The sequence below is a fragment of the Pelobates fuscus genome, chromosome 9, assembly GCF_036172605.1.
Source record: "Pelobates fuscus isolate aPelFus1 chromosome 9, aPelFus1.pri, whole genome shotgun sequence".
NCBI classification, from domain to species: Eukaryota; Metazoa; Chordata; class Amphibia; order Anura; family Pelobatidae; genus Pelobates; species Pelobates fuscus.
In genome coordinates this window covers 80,088,212-80,108,683 of record NC_086325.1, presented here as the reverse complement: position 1 = coordinate 80,108,683, position 20,472 = coordinate 80,088,212, and the positions used below count along the sequence as shown (strand labels likewise).

General features: G+C 41.4%; 1 protein-coding gene across 1 annotated transcript in view; it reads right to left on the bottom strand.

The window, feature by feature from the left end:
• Window positions 1–20,055, bottom strand: part of SH2D1A (SH2 domain containing 1A) — a 65,686-nt gene extending 45,631 nt beyond the window's left edge. The window contains exon 1 of the mRNA XM_063432112.1: window positions 19,943–20,055. The gene's annotated coding sequence lies outside the window, so the exon portion shown is untranslated. The remainder of the gene's footprint in view (window positions 1–19,942) is intronic.
• Window positions 20,056–20,472: the final 417 nt, after the last annotated feature.

The following is a 20,472-nucleotide window of genomic DNA, read 5'->3' as shown; positions in this document are numbered from 1 at the left end:
ATCTCCCTCAAAGACACCCATGGCTTGAGCTGTTAATAATGCTAAAATATGCCTCCGAAATGAAAGGAATATGTGAGTGGGCAGTTGACAACCAACTCTACCCTTCCACCCTGAGAATAACGAAGCGTTCTCATAAATCCAGTCTGTAGTGCCATAAATCCAGTCTGTATGGTGGTCCTTAAGTGCGGGGAAAAAAACAGCAACCTATGAGCTTCTCCCAATCTCATCTGTGGAGGAAACAAGCAGTAAGGCAAGGTGATACTACTACAATGAAAGACATTTGAAAAATGGGGCAGAAGCAGCTGCAGGAGAAATTTAATTAGAATAATTTAATTAGAATTACTTTCTGATTCACCACCTGATTTTACAATACTTTCAAAATATTAGAAACAACTTTGAAGGGAGAGGTGAGTGAGAAAAAGTCTTAGATCTTTGAGTTCATCTCATGAAAAATGGGGGCAAAAACAAAAGTGTTGCGTTTATAATTTTTTCCAGTGTAGACATTTTTATGATATTTTGGGGTATTTTTATGTTTTATATTTTTTTTGTGCTTGCCTCTCTGTTCCTGGGAGATAATTATCTTACCGTTCTTTAACGTAGTTATCTCCCAGGCACAGAGATTTATGGGAGGGGCTTGTCTTGTATTGAATGGAGACCCCATGCTGGGGGCTGTGTATAAAAACAGGTAACTTGGCCATAATAAACCAGTTCCTTTACACCCTTCACTCACTCTGGGATAGTGTTTGGGTGGATCAGCTATACTCTGTGCAGGAGAGTTTAATCACTGGAAGCTGTACCCAGGACCCTGTTCCAGGGCGGGAAGCAATGGAGAGACCCTGGCCAAGCTCCGGCAGCTAGGGGCTGAAGCACTTCTGTGTCCCAGAGGAGAGCTAGGAAGCGAGCTTGACGGAGGTATGCAGTCGGGGTGCCAGGCGGTCCTTCACATCCAGCTTAAAGTTTTTTTACTGCAAAGTGTCTGGAAAAACTTTTCTTGGAAGTATAATTGTTTTATTGCTTCTCCCTTTTTGGAGATCTATCCCACACATCCATCATGGCAAACTAAGCTGCTGCTTGCCTCTTCACCTCCCCCCCCCCCCCAAAAAAACATATTTCAAACAAATGAAAATGAGCTTGTGAGCATGTTCGGGCTTGCGAAGTCAGTTTCCCTGAGATGCTGCCACATAGCAGCTCGGAATTTTGGAACATCATATCGAATTCAGACGAATTGCAATTTGCTTTCAAATCAATCGCCAAGTCTACTCCCAATAAAACTTGCTTGTAATGCCACTATTATCATTAATTAGTAGTAAAAACAGACTCATGCAACTGATTTCATTGTTGTTTATTGAAAAAGCTTTCATTGACCAATTATTTTTATATTTTATCTGATACTTATTAGTATGTTAGTGCGTTATATGATCTTTTCCAGTTCTTTTCCATTTTCTGTTCTGTCAGGTGTTCTAAAAGTATAATTCCAGTCCACAATGCCTTAAGACAATGTACTTGTGCGTTTTGCATTTATACAGATGCAAATAGAGTTAATGGTTGGAGTGTTACACATGCAGTTGTGGTCATTTGTGGTGTTGTAGGAGTAGAGCAGCAAGTTCTAGTAATTTTGTAGAATATTGTGGCAGAGAAGCTGGTGATGCAGAAGATTATGGTTGTAGATTATGGCAGGGGGCTATGGCTTAGAGTACCTTTACACTTTCAAGCTCTTTCAAATGCATGTCCTGCATAAACCCACTAGGTTGAGGATATCTAGATGATACAAGGTTTTATTAGAGTAGTAAGGCAGACTACATATTCAGTAGATGTCCCTTTAACATAAAGACCATAGTCCAGTGGTCATGTGGAGCTGAATGCTACCATTAGGTCCCACCTGGATAGCTGTTGGTTAGCTCTCAACAATTTATGACCATGAAATTGGAGAACAACTGTGCTATTGCATCCATAAGCCAATCTGAAATGTGAAATTGCATTTGCAGCTTTAAATATTGCAAACTTGTTGAAATCTGCTACTGGTAGGTCCTCAGCATATGACCTTCTACTCAGTATGTTTGTTTGGCCTATACAGCCAGCATGGGAACTGCAAATAAACACAGCATAGAATAGAATTAATACAAAAGGCTTCATTTAAGAGGTCCAACGATACATTGTCATCCATATTTTTACTGACACTGCTTATATATTCCATAGACCATTATGCTACTAATATTGTTCCCTGAATGTGTTTAAATTATTATTGCTTGCATATAACCCCCCTTTTCTCTGTTCCCTGGACATCTGGAGTGAATTTGTTGCATGCAGCTAGAAGTTGCTAAATATTTACCTTATTAGATGATGCCTATTACAGATGAAGCCAATACGAAAACTTCTGGATATAGTAGGATTACAATAATACATATTCTTATGGTTATTTACTAATATTACTACATTACTAATATACTTGTACGTGACTAAAAACAAGATTATTGAGTGTTTCTGGAGGTTAACAGCTAAGAAGACAGTGTGACAAAGTGCCCTTCGCCACTTGTGCCTGGAGAGGACTAATGACCAGCCTCTTGCCATATGACTATGGTCACTGGGAGATTTTGCCAGTTAGAAATACCATTTGGACTTATTGGTGTTTTAAAAGACTGTTCTGGCCCTTTAAATGGTACTGGCACAGTTCTGCAACTTCCAATAACTGTCATATTTTCAAACACTGTCTGTTTTTAACTGTCATTTTTGTTTTCCTCTGAGGAGGAGTTTTTTTTGCTGCATGAGTGCTGTTGCTTTTGTGTGCTCATTAAACAGACCTGCTTGACCCTTTCTTGAAGCCTGGGCTCATGCTTGGGGGATGGGATAAGTCTGCAGTGCTGATGGTGTCTGTTGGAGTCCTCGGCAAGCACTTGGAGCATCGATTGGCGGAGGTACTCGGTCGGAGTGCCAGCGGGTCCGCTACAATTGGTGGCAAGCGACGGGATTCGAACCGCACAGCAGGACGTCATTTGGCAGATTTGGCACGAATAAAGAGAAAGGAACAGCAATTTGTGGAAACCCCAATTCACATGAGAACTGGAATTCAAGGGTATGTGAATTTACCCGAACAGATGGTGAATGGGGACGGATTATACACGCTTGAAACGAGCTACATTAAAGGAGCTATTAGAAGCAAGGGGAATCATTGCCAGTAACAAAGCCAAAGCCATTCTCGTTGCTGAACTCATGGAGGGAGACAGAGCAGCGGCTGCTGCAGCACCTCCAATGGAGAATACACAGACAGAGTTTGAAAAAGAGCTCAAGAGCCGGCTGGCATTTTTCCCAGGGACGCCCCCTACAGAAACAGTGGAACGGATAATGGCCGACGTGCACGAGTATTTAATGGCCAAGCAGCAAGCCACCCAGAGATCCAGAGAGGGGTCTCCAACACCGCTCAACATTGTCCAGGGAAAGCCCAAAATTCCCTACCACGCATTCAAAAATTATGTGGACACAGAGGACATTGATGGATACTTGCAAGACTTCGAGAGGTTATGTCAATTGCATGACATCAGCGCGGCCGACCAGGTACCCCTGCTGGCGGGCAAGTTATCAGGCCGGGCAGCCGAGGCCTACCGCACCATGCCAGATGAGGACAGCAGGGACCACCAGAAAGTGAAGCAGGCCATCCTGACCAGGTATGCCATCACCCCAGAGGCGTACCGTCAACAGTTTCGGGAATTGCGCAAACAGGTCCGAGATTCACACACGGAGTGGGCACACCGTCTGACCAGGGCTGCCAAGGGATGGATACAAGCAGCTTGAGCCACTACCGTGGAAGACATGCTGCAACTGCTGTTATTAGAACAGTTCTTTCAAGGACTAAACCCAGACCTGCAGAATTGGTTAAGGGACCGGAAACCACGTACCTTAACCGAAGCAGCACAACTGGCAGACGAGTACCAAGATGCCAGGAGGGCACAACGGACACAGTCACGTCCCATTCCCGGGACCACCGCACCGCTTCCAGCTACCGCCACCACATCATCACCTTGTCCAGGAGGGGGAAACTACCAACCGCCACTCAGGTACAACAACCGTTCTTCTATCCGCTGTCACACATGCAAACAATGGGGCCACATGGCGAGAGAGTGTACCCAGAACCGGAGCCGCCAAGGATGGAGCCAGGTACGGCAGAATCAAGCACCAAGAGCAGCCGCCCACCACTACCAAGCGGAGCCAGCAACCCAGGAGATACTTTTTAATCAGACCGAAGAGCCCCTGGGGATACTACACAATGTGATGTCGGTACAAGTCACAGACAACAGGCAACACCGGTTCGCTTATGGATCTACCGCCCCTCTTCCAGCAGTGACCACTTTGGCCCATCCATGACCAGGGGTAAGCAACAACTCGTACCCTCCCAGGTACAATACACGATCGCCAACCCGCTGCTATACCTGCAACCAGCAAGGACATATTAAAAGAGATTGCCGACGGAACAGGAACCGACCAACCTTGCATAACCAGGGGCCACCACCCCATAACCGAGCTGCGGTACACTGTTACCAAGAAGAACCCCATGGAACCCTGCACGAAGTGAACCCCATACAAGCCGCCTCAGACAACCGACAGGGGTACCGCCAGGTGGTACACATGGAGGGAAAGAGTATACAAGGATTACGTGACTCTGGTTGCACCTTGACTCTGGTCCGGAATCATCTGGTTCCAAAGAAAAATCTCACTGGGGACTGTGTGGCCGTACGAGTGGCAGGGGGAGCAATTTACAAAGTCCCCACTGCCAAGGTACATTTGGATTGGGGAGTGGGGTATGGGAATGTGGAGGTGGGGATTATGCAGGATTTGCCAGCTGATGTGATCTTGGGCAACGACTTGGGGGAGCTCACATCCGCCTTTGTTTCCAATATAATACAGAGATACTGAGTGTAATACAAGGATACAGTGTGTAATACAGGGATACAGTGTGTAATACAGAGATATTGAGTGTAATACAGGGATAATGTGTGTAATATAGAGATACTGTGTGTAATACAGAGACACTGAGTGTAATACAGGGATACAGTGTGTAATACAGAGATACAGTGTGTAATACATAGACATGGAGAGGGGCAGTAAATGTATTATAATGGAATTAATGGAGGAAGACATGGAGAGGGGCAGTAAATGTAATATAATAGAATTAAGGGAGGAAGACATGGAGAGGGGCAGTAATTGTATATTGTGGGTGGGCTACTCTGTTAACTGTTTGTTGTGGGTGAACTACTCGACTAACTCAGGTACTGACTGGCAGAAGGTCAGGTACCTGGTTAGTCTCCCCCCCAATGGGAAGATGTGTGACGAAGTGCCCTTTCGCCAATTGTGCCTGGAGAGGACTAATTACCAGCCTCTTGCCATATGACTATGGTCACTGGGAGATTTTGCCAGTTAGAAATACCATTTGGACTTATTGGTGTTTTAAAAGACTGTTCTGGCCCTTTAAATGGTACTGGCACAGTTCTGCAACTTCCAATAACTGTCATATTTTCAAACACTGTCTGTTTTTAACTGTCATTTTTGTTTTCCTCTGAGGAGGAGTTTTTTTTGCTGCATGAGTGCTGTTGCTTTTAGCCTCCAGAGAACCTGACACACCTATACATGGGGGGTATCACTGTACTTGGGAGATGTTCCTGAATATATATTGGGGTGTCCTTTGGCAGTAACCCTTAAAGTTCTCCGTACATGTATTCTTAAATTGCTATGTGTGTCAAAAAAATTACCATTTTTTTTTGTTTCAATTTGGTATAGATTGGTGGAAAAATGGTTGCATGAAAAGAGTCAAGTTTAATACCTTAGGTTGTCTTCTTTTAAAAATATATATATGCATGTGTAGGGTTATTCAGGGATTTCTGACAGATATCAGAATGTAACTTGCTTTAATTTTGGGAAAAAATGATTTGGAAATAGCAAAGTGCTACTTGTACTTATAGCCCTATAACTTTACAAAAAAAGAACATGTTAACATTGGGCATTTCTAAACTCAGGACAAAATTTAGAAACGATTTAGCACGGGTGGTTTTTGGCGGTTGTAGATGCGTAACAGATTTTGGGGGTCAATGTTCGGAAAAGTGTGTTTTTTTCAATTTTTTTATCATATTTTATAAACAAAATTTATAGTAAATGATGTGATGAAAATAATGGTATCTTTAGAAAGACCATTTAATGACGAGAAAAACAGTATATAATATGTGTGAGTACAGTAAATGAGTTAGAGGAAAATTACTGCTAAACACAAACACAGCAAAAATGTAAAAAGAGCCCTGTTCCTTAACGGTAAGAAGATTGAAAAACGGTCTGGTCACAAAGGGGTTACATCTTAATCATATTAAATTATGTTTCAAATATAAATATTTTATATGGAATGAAATGAAAGCTCAGTGTCTCTTGAACAAAATGATATATAATAAGTGTGGGTGCACTTACAGTATATACTCGAGTATAAGTCGAGTTTTTCAGCACATTTTTTGTGCTGAAAAAACCCAACTCGACTTATACTCGAATCAATGTCTGTATTATGGCAACTTACATTGCCATAATACAGACCAGGACCGCCGTGCTCATTACAAGCCCGGCGGTCCTGTTGGGGGCTGGCAGAGAGCTGTAACTTACCTTTCCTGCAGCTCCTGTCAGCTCCCTTCTCTCTCCTCCGGTCCGTGCAGCTCCCCTGTCAGCTCCCTCTTCAAGTCTTGCGAGAGCCGCGAGGTCAGAGCATTGCCACGGATTACCGTGGCAACGCTCCGCGCGGCACTCACACCGCGAGATTTGCAGAGGGAGCTGACAGGGGAGCTGCACGGACCGGAGGAGAGAGAAGGGAGCTGACAGGAGCTGCAGGAAAGGTAAGTTACAGCTCTCTGCCACCCCCCCTCCTACACAGCCCATCCACTGGAACACCAGGGAATGAGAGTCCCCCTCCCTGGTCAGCTAACAAGCAGGGAGGGGGAATGAAAATAAATAACATAAAAATGTAAATAATAATATAATAAATTTAATAATATTAAAATAAAAAATATTAATAATATTTTAAAAAATAATAATATTATAATAAAATGAAAATGTTAATATAAAAAAATAATAATAATAAAAAAATAAATAATACAAATGCCCACCCCCACCAAGGTTACATACTCTGCATCACATACACACACTGCATTCATACACACACACGCTGCATTCATACACACATACACTGCATTCATACACACACACTGCCTTCTATACACACACACTGCATTATATACACACACTGCATTCATATACACACACTGCATTCTATACACACACATTGCATTAATTATATACACACACACACTACACAAACACTCTGCATTCATTATATACACACACTGTGAATAAATATTCAATTAATATAATTTTATTGGGATCTAATTTTATTTAGAAATTTACCAGTAGCTGCTGCATTTCCCACCCTAGTCTTAATCTCGAGTCAATATGTTTTCCCTGTTTTTGGGGGTAAAATTAGGGGCCCTGACTTGTATTCGGGTCGACTTATATTCGAGTATATACGGTAATATGAATGAGGTAAATTATGGTTGAACAAACATACAGAGCAAATTCCAGGTTTTGTTTACGTTTTGTTTTGATCAGAACGTGTATAATTGACTACGTCCTTAAGGGGTTACAGTAGCCGGATGGAGCCGAGCTATATTTGAAAACATTCTTGTTTTTCAAACCATTGTTTGCTAATTCTTCTTTTTAGCTAAATTTAAATTCAAACAATATGGATGCTTATGTCAAGATTTTACATCAAATATGGCTGATGGTCTGTTATAGTTCCGTTAACACTGATCTTGGCCTATCCTTTACTATTCTATTTATTAACATTAAAACCAGCTATTCTAAGGTCCCCTAATACGCTTTAGTATTCTAGTTATATTTTGTTTTGTTAAGTTAAGTTCTGCGTGTTGGGTTTTAAAGGGAAACTCCAGTGCCAGGAAAATAATCCTGAAGGGTCCCTCTCCCTCCCACCCACCAATCCCCAGTTACTGAAGGGGTGAAAACCCCTTCAGGCACTTACCTGAGGCAGCGGTGATGTCCCTCATCGCTGCCTCCTCCTCCGCGTCGCTCCTCCCTGTGATTCCGTCGGCCGGTGGGCGAGACTGATCCCGCCCACCGGCCGAGGAGACCTAATGCGCATGCGCGGCAATGCCGCGCATGCGCATTAGTGCTCCCCATAGGAAAGCATTGAAAACTAATTCCAATGCTTTCCTATGGGGATTTGAGCGACGCTGGAGGTCCTCACACAGCGTGAGGACGTCCAGCGACGCTCTAGCAAGGAAAATCCTTGCTACAAACCAGGAAGTGACCTCTAGTGGCTGTCTACTAGACAGCCACTAGAGGTGGACTTAACCCTGCAAGGTAATTATTGCAGTTTATAAAAAAACTGCAATAATTACACTTGCAAGGTTAGGAGTAGTGGGAGTTGGCACCCAGACCACTCCAATGAGCAGAAGTGGTCTGGGTGCCTGGAGTGTCCCTTTAATTAAGTCATCACAGTAATTCTATCTTTTCCACTGTTTCTGTCTATATTTGCTCCTCCTTAGCTCTGTGATCTAGTTTTTTGAACCACAAAACAAAGGCAAGGCATTCAGCTTTCACTTTTTGTGGGTTTTCATACAGTATTTGCATGTTAACGTGTTACTTTGCTGTTTTATAATAGGCTGGATTTAGAATGCTGTGTGTTCTGAATAATTTATTCCCCATGCTATTTAATAAATTAAATAAATATTATTACATACATTTCTAGAATAGATTTGTAGTTCTAGCGTTTTCTAATGCCATTCCCATATATAGCAAAATAAGTTTCCAGAAAATATCAAACAAGTTTGAAGAAAATATTTTACCAAGTGACCAATGGATGAATTATGAGGAATTATAGTGAATTGTGGGTTACAATGAATAATGAGAAGCTATACATTTAAATTAAGAACTGTTGTAAACCAATTTTAAATATATTTTCCTTTAGTTATTGTCCATGTGTCAATAAACAATTAGTGAGTAGGTGGTATGTTACAAAACTAAACTTGGTTATTTTAACCACTACCCTGACAGTAAGTAGACATGGTGATAGAATATTCTATTTTGTATGGAAATCAATTTTAAAAATTATTATATATACTACTGTTGAGGTTTAACAGCTATGACTAAAATATATTAGCCAACCCACTGCTCTAAAAGTCAACAGGCTATATTTTTACTTGTCCGTTATACTTTTCTTACTCATCGCAAGCGGTGGGGTGGGGTGGCGGGGAGCAATGGAAATTTCCAAACCTGTGTATGTTCAAATGTGAAGTTTTAAATAATATGTGACCCTAAACTAAGACACATTAACCCCTTAAGGACCAAACTTCTGGAATAAAAGGGAATCATGACATGTCACACGTCATGTGTTCTTAAGGGGTTAATCGTCTGTGGATTGTTCCATGACGAAAAGTCATGTTTCTCGATTGTATTTCAGCCAACCTTGTTTATCGGCAGTTGATCAGCTTCCGATGGGTCTTATATCATTTAGAATTGATTATGTCACCACCTTTAAAGGCTTAAAGATATCATAGATACTCATAGATATCAGTTTGAATACAGAATATAGAAACATTTTAAAACTCGATATATATATACTTAGCATTGAAAATATTGGATTTGGCAATTTAATTTTGACTGCTACAAGTTGTAGATAAATGTTTCAACATTTTCCCAGTGGCAGTACTAGCAGCTAGTGGACAAGTAGTTAAAAAGCCTATTGGGTTCATTATCTATTTAAGAATAAAAAGTGTGAAAATGAGCACAAGTTTAAATTAGCTTGGTGATTACTAGAATTAAATTTGGTATTTTGTGACTTATTTTGTAAGTTTGTACTTATAAAATAAAATTTAGTGAGTATGCCTGTATCAATTATACTGTCCACATGATCCAGCAACAGTCCACGTTTTGTCAGCATGTCCATTGATACAGGAAAGAGAAACTACATAAATCATGTAATGTTGCTGGAGCACGAGGACTAGCTTGAAAACTGCTGGTCCGCATGATGCACAATAAACTTGGGAAATTGTTTCTGGCAAAACTGCAATTTAGCTAAACTTATTCTGGTCAGATGATAATCTGAAATTAACAGTTCCAAACTGCCATGTGTCAGAATCTTGGGGAAACCAAATGGCACAAGCCCTTTTTCATTTGCGACTTGTAGTGCCATTAATTGTGCCAGAAAAGAAAGGGATGGAATAGAAAAAGGTTTGTTTGTGTTTGTTTATTTTTTGTTTGATGTTAACTTGCTTTACACGTTTTTATCTCCTGCTCTGTAAATTGAACTTTAGTCACACACAGAAGGTTCATGTAGAGTCTACAAAGCTATTGGTGTGAGTGCCACTGTGACACAGTAGCTTGGGAAGACATTTAGTTGCCATATTTTTTACTTTTTACTGAACAACAGACAAAAGTGGCAGTGGCTAGAAGTAGACACAGCACTAACCATAACAACCATTGTCACACATGAAAAAGGCTAGCAAGTAGGATACAGGGAGCAAGAACTCCATGGGATAACAATCGGGACACAGGGAACAAGGCCTTCAGGAGAAAGCAAGATACAGGGAGCAGGAAACAAGGAGCAAGGTCTCTGGTCTCTGAGCCATGCCAAACTAAACTGTGTATTTGCCCCATCTAAAAAATCTGATTTTTCTTCATTCCATCACCCTTTGCTCTGGTGCCAGGAATAGAACTTTGAATCATGAATCAAAATGAACATGCTTGCCCATTTTGTGAGTAGTTTGATGCATGATTAGTCTGTATGGTGGTTCAGAAATTGGGAATTTAGATGATCACATTATCAGCCAAAATTCGGTGAAATTGCAGTTCATAATAAGTATGTTCAATATAGAGTCGAGAGACTTCACCATCATACAAACCAATGTCACTTAATACCAACAAAGTGGATGCCTATTACATGCCAGTTCTGCAGTTTATTACTTTAATACATATGTCTCAACATTAGAAAAATTTATTCAAAACATCAACACATTTCTCATTGAGTCAGACACACAAGTTATCCAAATTTAGATCACAAAGAAAAATATCAATGTATACTAGTTAATTAACACCTCTACTTTTTTTTTTTTTTTTTTTGAGATAAGGTTCTGAATTTCAGACTACAACTAAATTTCACCTTTATCAAAATGAGTGCAACATTAAGCTTCATAAATTATTAACTCAGGAAGAAATCATAGGACTGTATCAGTTTGATTAAACCTTTGCAAAACATGTTAGAGCAATATATCCAGATACAATGCTTTTTATAATGGCTGTTTGAATCCACTTGAGTTGCACTGACATTGCAACCAATTTGCACAATGCTAGGTGAAATTGCCAGCTTGGAGAACATATGTTAGATGACTATTCAATAAAAGGCAAGAATATAGCCCATTTAAAGTGTGATAAGTAAAAAAAAAAAAGGTCTTAGTACAATTCATTATTAAATATTGCACACATTACAGCCTCTGTGTTCATTATTTTGTAATACATGCATATAAGAAAAATATTTTTGACTGCATCTTCTGGCTTACCATTTAGTCCTGTTTGATCAGTATCACAGCTTATCTGACCCAGTTTCACTTCTTATCTAACCCCAAAAAACATGCTGTGAAGAGCTTGTGATCATTTGTGAATCCTTTAATTATGAGCAAGCACAAGTCATCTAAAAATGCACTCTGGGATGGTTTCAGACCTTCAAAGTGTGCATGATCTTAGTAGATAAGTATTGCTTTCATCCAAAGAGGACCAAAGGTGACCCCCACAGAGCAAAGGTAAGTCAGATGATTCACAAAAATGATTTAACTAATATACCTGAATATTAATGTCAAAATAAGGTAGGTGGCAAATCATATTCTATGTACCATGGACAGAATGTCTAGAGATCAGGGTAGGTCAGTTTTTTAAAGCCATGTGTGCCATTTTAAGCTTTTGGAGCGTAAGCTAATGAAACCACATACAGTTCATAACTGCAAGGGAAGCCTACCCATATCCAGACAGTTTCACACAGTAAAGAGGACTGGAAACTAAATCTAATCTCTGAACACTTGTGTTGCAAAGTGTAACTGTGCAAACTCAAGAGAGCATGCACTAGTTCTCCGTTGCAGATCAGTTTTATGATTGCTACTGCTAGTGCTGCATACAGGTAAAAAATATAACTCTGAAGCTGACCTGAAGTTGTTGTCCATTTGCAAAGGCCCTGGAATACATGCTAAAATACATAGAGACACACTCATGCACAAACAAAGACACACAAACAGATGCCCTTAAGCACCGTGACAGACATGCATAGACATTCATGTAGTTTGGCACAGAGACATTCTTACACACAGACATTTTCCATATAAGACTGGTACTCAGATGAAAATATATTAAAATAAAAAATGCTTTATTGGCATGGAATAACTGTAAAATTTTCAATGTGACTTTATGTCGCCATGCCTAATTAAAGACCAGAGCACTGGACTATTCTTGCTGATGATATGTATGGAAAATATACTATGTAATACTAACATTTGAAATCAGTCCATACATAAATTAATAAATTACTATTTTTGTTTAATATTCTTTCATCACATTTGGGAGTAACATCAGGTACTTTATTCCCATGTTCCCCTTCCTTGTGACTCTCCATGCCCCCTTTTCTTTTTCTTCTCTATATCCGCCCTCTTCCTTTCCCGCTATAGTGTCTCCCCCCAGGGTCAGTGTTCTGTCAAATTTCCATACTCATCGGATTTCCCTATCCAATGTCACATTCATAGTCGTGCACGAGGTGCCGAATCCCCCCAGCACGCGCTATGTGCCTCCCTCCGTGGGCCGGTGAGGGAGATCAAAGATCTCCCTCACCTAAACACAAGCAGGGAGGGAGGCAGGAGAGGACCCAGGGAGCTCTTGCCAGCAGCTCCGTCGGGTTCCTCTATCGAGGTCGGAGCGTTGCTGCGGTTACCATGGCAACGCTCAGATCTCGCGAGAGTGAATCCTAGCCCCCTGTGGGGCTAGAGGTCACTCTCCACTGCACCACCAGGGATGGCAGCAGCACGTCCCCCCTCCCTACATAAGGTAAGAAGGGAGGGGGGATATTAACTAAACGGCCCACCCCACACATTACACACAAACAGCACACACACACATACATCACCCTTACACACACAGCACCCACACACACACACTAACCACACCCTCACACTAACAGCACCCTTACACATACACAGCACACACTAACAGCACCCTTACACACACAGCACCCTCACACACACACACTAACAGCACCCTTACACACACAGAACCCTTACATACACACACACACACTAACATCACCCACACACATACAGCACCCTTACACACACACACACAGCGCCTACACACAAACACAGTGCCTTTACACACACCCTCAGTGCCTGCACACACACACAGCGCCTGCACACGCACACACAGCGCCTGCACACACACACAGTGCAGTATATATGTGTGTGTGTGTATATATATATATATATATATATATATATATAAATATATATATATATATATACGCGGCGTGTGTTTGTGCTTTAGGGTGCACACCCGTATACAATAGGCTGCGCACGCCTATGATCACATCCAGTGACACAGATCAGCTGTTCCCTGCCCTGCACGTGTGCTAGCACTCCTGATGGGTAGGGATATCTGATGGAGGCTGGGAGCATGGGAACTCCAACTCAGTGAGGTCGTGGAAGGTAAGTAAAGCTAGTTTTACACTCTGATTATATTTAGTGAATTTACTAAACAGGACATGTGACATTTAGGGTTAAAATTCGGGTTAGATTTAGGGAGCAATTTTTATTTAGAGATCAGTGTCACTGGGGAAAACATAAACTTTTTATTGTCTAGGGTTAGTTTGCATCTTATCCCTAGGTCACTGCTGTCCCAACTACTAGATCCAGGTATTGCAGTGCCCTGCTCCTCTCTCCAGCCAGTGCCTGTAACTGTGGCTGTGACTATGTGCATGTTGCTGTATTTGACAGTATATATGTATAACTGTGTGCATCTGACTGTGGGACTGTGTGCATGCAACTCTGCAAAAATATACACCTGCATTCACACATGGGCCTACATGCATATTTTCTATCTGAATTAAATAAACATCTAGAGGTCTGTGATAAAACGGTACACAGTAACACAGTTTAGGTCATGGGTCGTCAACCTGGTCCCTACCGCCCACTAGTGGGCCTTTCAGGATTCCAGGTGGGTGGTAGGGATTTCCTAATTTTGCGGGCGGGTGCAAGCCAGCGGTACCCCTGCGACCGGGTACTGCCATCACCACTTGCGGCCCCAGCCCGGGCCGCATATGGAGGGTTCCATTGGGTGGCCCATGCTGTCAGGGCCACCCGATGGATGTGGATTGTAAGGGGGCCCGGTCAGCACTGGGCGCTTTAACAGCGCGACTGGGCCCCCTGTTATTACATCACACGCTGGGAGGAAGTGACTGCACGTCACTCCTCCCAGCTAACACACAGACCGCGCGGGAGGAAGGAGGAGGAGGGAGTCAGAGTGGGAACTCTGACTCCCATCCACCTGAGCCACCACTGGACCTGAAAGTCACCCTCCTGCACCTTAAAGGTAGGAAACAGGAGGGTGACTTAAATATAATGTGTGTGTTTATTTGTGTATGTGTCTTTGTATGTATGTCTTGTGTGTGTCTGTATGTATGTGTCTGTATGTGTGTCTTATGTATGTGTCTTGTGTGTGTGTGTTTCTGTCTGTATATATATATGTGTGTATGTGTGTCTTGTCTTTGTATGTATGTGTTGTGTGTGTATGTGTCTTTGTATGTATGTGTGTCATATGTATGTGTGTCTTGTGTCTTTGTATGTATGTGTGTGTATTTGTATGTGTCTTGTGTGTGTGTCTGTCTGTATATATGTGTGTATGTATGTGTTGTGTGTGTATGTATCTTTGTATGTAGGTGTGTCGTATGTATGTGTGTCTTGTGTCTGTCTGTATGTGGGCATGTGTGTTTGTATGTATGTCTTATGTGTGTGTCTTTGTATGTGTGTGTCTGTATGCATGTCTGTGTGTGTCTGTATGTATGTGTGCCTGTCTGTATGTATGTGTTGTGTGTGTGTGTCTGTATGTGTGCCTGTCTGTATGTATGTGTGTGCCTGTCTGTCCAGGGGCGTATTAGCCGCAAGGCAAACAAGGCATTTGCCTTGGGCGGCATTTTCCAGGGGGCGGCAAAAAAAGCCGCCCCCAAATGCCCAAGGCAAATGTCTTGTTAGCCTTGCGGCTAACAGACATGCCGGCGGGCTGCTGGGCGATCGGGCGGCACTGCCTGGCGGGCGGGCGGCCGGCCGGCGAGGGAGCACTTCCCCTGAGCTGTCTGCTCAGCTCCCTCGCCAGCCGCAGAGTGAGGCTGGGAGGCGGAGCCGGAATATGACGTCATATTCCGGCTCCCAGCCTCACTCTGATGCGCGCGAGGGAGCTGAGCAGACAGCTCAGGGGAAGTGCTCCCTCGCCGGCCGGCCGGCCGCCCGCCTGCCAGGCAGTGCCGCCCGATCGCCCAGCAGCCACTGGACCACCAGGGAGGAAGAGACACCCCCCTCCCCAGCATTCCCAAAGGTAAGGAGGCTGGGGGGGGGGTGTTAAATAAAAAAAAATGTGTTAAAAATAAATTTTAAAAAAAATGTGTTACAAATAAATTTAAAAAAAAGTGTTAAATTTTTTTTTTTAAAAATGTGTTAAAAATAAATAAAAAAAAGTGTTAAAAAAAATAAAAAAAAAAGTGTTAAAAATAAATTTAAAAAAAATGTGTTAATGTGGGTGGGTGAGTGTGTGTCTGTGTCTGTTAGTGTGTGTCTGTGTCTGTTAGTGTGTGTCAGTGTGTGTGTCTGTTAGTGTTTGTGTCTGTGTCTGTTAGTGTGTGTGTGTGTGTCTGTGTCTGTTAGTGTGTGTCTGTGTCTGTTAGTGTGTGTCAGTGTGTGTGTCTGTTAGTGTTTGTGTCTGTGTCTGTTAGTGTGTGTCAGTGTGTGTGTCTGTTAGTGTGTGTGTGTCTGTTAGTGTGTGACTGTGTGTGTCTGTTAGTGTGTGTTTGCCTGTGAGTGTGTGTATGTCAGTGAGTGTGTGTGTCTGCTAGTTTGTGTCTGCTAGTGAGTGAGTGTGTGTCTGTTAGTGAGTGTGTCTGTGTCTGTTAGTGTGTGTCTGTGTCTGTTAGTGTGTGTCAGTGTGTGTGTCTGTTAGTGTTTGTGTCTGTGTCTGTTAGTGTGTGTGTGTGTGTCTGTGTCTGTTAGTGTGTGTCTGTGTCTGTTAGTGTGTGTCAGTGTGTGTGTCTGTTAGTGTTTGTGTCTGTGTCTGTTAGTGTGTGTCAGTGTGTGTGTCTGTTAGTGTGTGTGTGTCTGTTAGTGTGTGACTGTGTGTGTCTGTTAGTGTGTGTTTGCCTGTGAGTGTGTGTATGTCAGTGAGTGTGTGTGTCTGCTAGTTTGTGTCTGCTAGTGAGTGAGTGTGTGTCTGTTAGTGAGTGTGAGTGTGTCTGTTAGTGTGTGTGTGTTTCTGTTAGCGAGTGTGTGTGTGTGTGTATTTAGAATGCGGGGCGGGGCGAAAGGTTGGGTGGGGGTGGCGCGGGGGGAGGGCAGCACAAAACCAGGATACACCACTGTGTCTGTCTGTATGTGAGTCTTGTGTGTGTGTGTGTGTGTGTGTGTGTGTCTGTATGTGTGTCTTGTGTGTGTGTGTGTGTGTGTGTGTCTGTCTGTATGTATGTGTGCCTGTCAGTTATAGTGGGCTATTGTAAGTAATAGTAAGTGGGATACCTAGCTCAGCCTTCCTACTGGGCATTGCTATAAGGAAGTTTAAAACATTTTTTTTTAAAAAGGTGGGGAGGGGAATTGAGGAGGGAGAGGAGGGGAGCTGACACACAGATGAGAAATCATCTTATGCGCAAAAAGAGAAGTCGTCTGAATATCACCGAAAGAGGAGGCCTTTGTTTGTTCCTTACGAAAATCGAACCAGATATCAAATATTTAGTCTTGCAGCATCAACCTCAAGGATCTCATAAATCACTACTAAAGGTCATTTCAACTTACTTTATTGTTTTCTCATTAAACTTTATAAAGTTAAAAACATTATAAACATGCATTAAGTAGAAATAAAAAGATAAATGTACGTACATTTATTTTTTTTTAAACACCCTCCTTTCTAAAAAATATTCCGCACTTGGAAAACTGGTGGGCGGTAAGGACATTTTTTCAACCAAAAAGATACATTAGTGGGCGGTAGGTAGAAAAAGGTTGACTACCACTGGTTTAGGTAATAATAGGGAAGGAGAATTAATATTTGTTTTAAAATAATTATTAATTTAGGAAATCTATACAAACACAACACCCCTATACAGACACACTATACATAGGTGAAGGGACATAACCAGGGTGGTGCACTATGAAGATATTTTGCACAGGGTGCCTAACAGCATAGGGCCACCTCTGTCTCCCCCAGTAGTGTTCCCTCATACTTTCTCTTTCCCTGCCCCCATAGATTATTCCTCCATATTGTCTTCCCCCTCCCCAATATTGAATTCCCCATACTGTGTTCCCAATGCCAACATATTGTTTCCCCAGCAGTATCTCTGCTTTCCCTCTATAATATCTTTCTGATTCAATTTTTTCTCCCCCATAGTGTCTCTCCCTCTGCCCCATCATAGATGGGAAACATTGCAGGGGCCCATTCATATCTCTGGGCTTGCACATATATCACAAGATGCTGGCCTCTTAGCATCTAGAAGGTATATTAAAAACAAAGAAGTAAAATTACCTTTACTGGGGTGATTTTGCCCACCATATAAACCTGTCTGATGATTGCAGCAGTTAGTTATATTATACATATATCCAGGGATTTTTATGTTTTACACAGTATTATTAATAGGACTGTACAATATGGAAAGGCGTAACCATGTAAAATAATATTTTATTCCACGGGTCTATGATACTGTATAAAACTTAAATTTCTCTTAACTGTATTTAAATTCAGATTTCTTTGTTTTAAAAGTACTGCTAATAATTTAACAACAAATATTCCAAATTATAATTAACACAAAGAATACACTTATATATTTTTGCAGCTATGTTAAAGGAGCTTTAATTTTCTATTTAAAATTAAAATACTGTATATACTCGAGTATAAGCCGAGTTTTTCAGCACATTTTTTTGTGCTGAAAAACCCCAACTCGGCTTATACTCGAGTCCGTGTCCTCCGCACCGGTCTGTTCAGCACCTCTGTCAGCTCCCAGTGTAAATCTCGCGAGAGCCGTGGGGTCATAGTGCGGCTCTCGCGAGACTTACAGTGTGAGCTGACAGAAGAGCTGCACGGACCGGCGCGGAGGAGAAGGGAGCTGACAGGAGCTGCAGGAGAGGTAAGTGCTCTCTGACAGCCCCCCTCCCCCCACTGAACTGCCAATGCCACTGGACCACCAGAGAGTGAGAGCCCCCCTCCCTGCCATGTATCAAGCAGGGAGGGGGGGGACGCAAAAAAAATACAAAATAATAAAATAAAATATTAAAAATAATAATATAAAAAAAATTACAATTATTATAATTAAAAGATAATAATAAAAATGCCCATCCCCCACCAAGGCTCTGCATCACACTATGCATCACACACACACTGCACTCATACACACACACACACTGCATTCACACACACACACACTGCACTCATATACACACTGCACTCATACACACACACCGCATTCACACACACACACACACTGCACTCATATAAACACACTGCACTCATACACACATACACTGCATTCACACACACACACTGCACTCATATAAACACTGCACTCATATACACACTGCATTCATACACACACACACACTGAATTCATAAACACACTGCATTCACACACACTGCACTCATACACACACACACTGCACTCATATAAACACTGCACTCATATACACACTGCATTCATACACACACACACACACACTGAATTCATACACACACTGCATTCACACACACTGCACTCATATACACACTGCACTCATACACACACACACTGCATTCATACACACACACTGCACTCACACACACACTGCACTCATACACATACACACTGCATTCACACACACACACTGCACTCATATACACACTGCACTCATACACACACACTGCATTCATACATACACACTGCACTCATACACACACTGCACTCATACACACACTGCACTCATACACACACACACTGCACTCATACACACTGCACTCATAGACACACTGCACTCATACACACACACTGCACTCATACACACACACTGCATTCATATACACACACACTGCATTCATACACACACACTGCATTCATTATATACACACACTGTAAATAAAAATTCAATTAATATAATTTTTTTAGGATCTAATTTTATTTAGAAATTTACCAGTAGCTGCTGCATTACCCACCCTAGTCTTATACTCGAGTCAATAAGTTTTCCCAGTTTTTTGGGGTAAAATTAGGGGCCTTGGCTTATATTCGGGTCGGCTTATACTCGAGTATATACGGTATGTAGTCAATTTGCCTTCTTTCATACACAAATAACATAATATTTTCATTGTAATATATCACCTCCAATGAGAAGTGCACTTTGTTTATTATAACATATTTCGTTGTATATTAGTTTATTCCTTAAACTCCAAATTGGAGTGCATTAAAAAGTTAATTACAAAATTTAAGCTAAAATAGCTGATTTAAAAAAAAAAAAGGAAAATGTACAACTATTGTCAGAGATTGTCATTTGTAGTCTTAATCTTACCATTGGATTTTAATACTCCACAGCTTGGAGTTTAGTAAATACACTATAAATCACTATATCACAGAGAATATATTTGCTAAGTGATCAAATAGATTAATGCATCCTACCTTACACAGCTTATTCTGGCTAGTCCACTGTAGCTTTTGTTTTCGTGCACTGGTCCAGGCTGTTTTAAATTAAGAATCAAGACAGACCACAGACGAAAGAAGAAGCGGTATACCAGTCTCCAACAATAACATAAATTCTGCTAAATGCATATTGAAAAGGAAGTGAATGTGAAATGAACAGTTTGAAACAGCTGTTTAAAAATGGACAGAATTACCCTAGCAGTTTGGAGAAAAAAAAAAGGGTCATAACAGTAAACATTTAGAAGAAAATGCACAACAAGAAAGATCCCTTTTATTAAAATACAAAAATAGAGTAAATTGGGAGGAAGAAGAAAAAAATCAAAACCCCTTCATTTTTAGCTATTCAAGTAATGCAAGCTTTTGAAAAAGGATAATAAACAAAAATGGCATGTTTTAAAACAGGAAGAAAGTATTCAGGAATATTTAGGGAATAAACCCAAAATAATTTTTAGAGGAGCTAGAAATCTAAAACAAAATTTTAACTCGGAGTTTCGTTCAGAAAAAAACAC